The sequence below is a fragment of the Dipodomys spectabilis genome, unplaced genomic scaffold (assembly GCF_019054845.1).
Source record: "Dipodomys spectabilis isolate Male_0828 unplaced genomic scaffold, ASM1905484v1 ptg000129l, whole genome shotgun sequence".
Lineage (NCBI taxonomy): Eukaryota > Metazoa > Chordata > Mammalia > Rodentia > Heteromyidae > Dipodomys > Dipodomys spectabilis.
The window spans coordinates 3,052,058-3,053,825 of record NW_024870806.1 but is presented as its reverse complement, the minus strand read 5'-3'; positions in this window follow the sequence as shown (position 1 = coordinate 3,053,825).

The window sequence follows — 1,768 nt, the reverse complement described above, 5'->3', positions numbered from 1 at the left end:
CATATAAAACTGTAACACGAAGCCATATTCCTAGAGCTCTAAGTGACTTTCTTAAGATGGCATTACTTTTTCATTCAGTTACTACGTATTATAATTCAGAAAGAAGTGGAACACAATACTAAGTCCAGGAAGGCTGACATTCCTATCACATCACTAAGGAAATATAGTGTTAAGGCCTGCAGGACTCATAGGGCTGTTACATGTGTAATTATTACATAAAACATCATTAACAGTCATCTCTGACACCCATAATATTCTGCTTCCACTTAAAATCTGAAGAGCCAAAAATCTAAGCCTTTTTATTGATTGGGTATATTTCCTAGGAAGGAAGAAGGAGGTTGTGGAAGGTGATGGTGGAATAATATGTATATTGGCTCCCTATCCACATTTTCTGCATTTTTAAAAAGTGCTACTGATAAACTCTCATTTACATCTAATTGACTATGTAATCTGCACAAGATGCAGAAATATGAAGGCATTTATTCTGGTAGATAGTCACAAAGTTTAACAAATTCCATTTCTGGAAAAAAAATGATACTAGGTAAGAAAGTAAAAAGTATTGTCGATAAAATGCTTTCTTCTCCTAGCAGAACAAAATGTAATATTGAAATAATTACTCCAGGATTCTTTGAGATTTAATATTGTCTCAGTATCAAAATGTTCTCTAATTCCTTGGCCTTGGCAAATTTTTTAAAACAGTTTTTTTTTTTACTAAATAGAATTTTTTAAATGTTTTAAAAACAATTTTAAATAAATAGTGATTTGTTGTTTGCTTTTGGCAGGCATGAAATAAGACTGCATTAACATTGTGTGAATTGAGAGGCTAAATTTGTATCAGAATCTAAACATAATGAAAAATAGATGATTTTAAGGCAAATGGCTTATATGTTGTTCAAATTTAATGACAGGATAACAGGTTATAGTGGAAAGAATGCTAAACAGCAAAATACCTTCCCAATATATCTATCATCCCCAAATAACTAATTCCTCAAATGTAGATTTATATATATATATATATATGTGTGTGTGTGTGTGTGTGTGTGTGTGTGTGTGTGTGTGTGTAAAACACCCAAGGAATGCCAATTTGAATAATTATCAGATGGGAGAAACATACTCAAATAGGTACTTAAAAGTCCCAGCTGTATTTTGAAAGGGACATGATAAGGTAAGAACCAGCACAATGAGGTAAAGAAGCTACATTAGAAGATAAAGGAAAAGACAACAATCCAGATTCTGAAGTTTCTGGAAAGCGGAAGGGGAAGTAAATGCCTTTCCACTAAAATCATCTGAAAGTATTTCAGCTCTGTCAGTGGTTCGATTTTAGTCTAGTGAGACTTCTTTTAGAGTTCTGTCTTTAGAACTGTAAAATTATAAATACAGATGGTACAATCCACTTAACTTGTAGAAATTTGTTACAGCACATTTAGTTTAGTAAACTAACTCAACTACAGCCTTTTTCCTGATGCAAATACAGGGACATCATATGTCCTTGTTTCTGAGAGTAAGAAAAAGTTGCCACTGGTGTTGTACACATGTATGATGTACATACTACTAACGGTCTTCATTAATTAAGTCTGGAAATACTAAACAATATCTAAATAAGAAGCCCCCTATCTTTATTTTCACATTTAGGGATCACTAAGTACCAAAGTTATGTAGAAGGCTAGGGTAAGACTATGGAAATGAAATCTGTCTCCTAATATTATAAAAATAATTTATGTCATTTTGAGCTACACTTTCTAAAGTAATAAAAAAATAAGGTAAAACA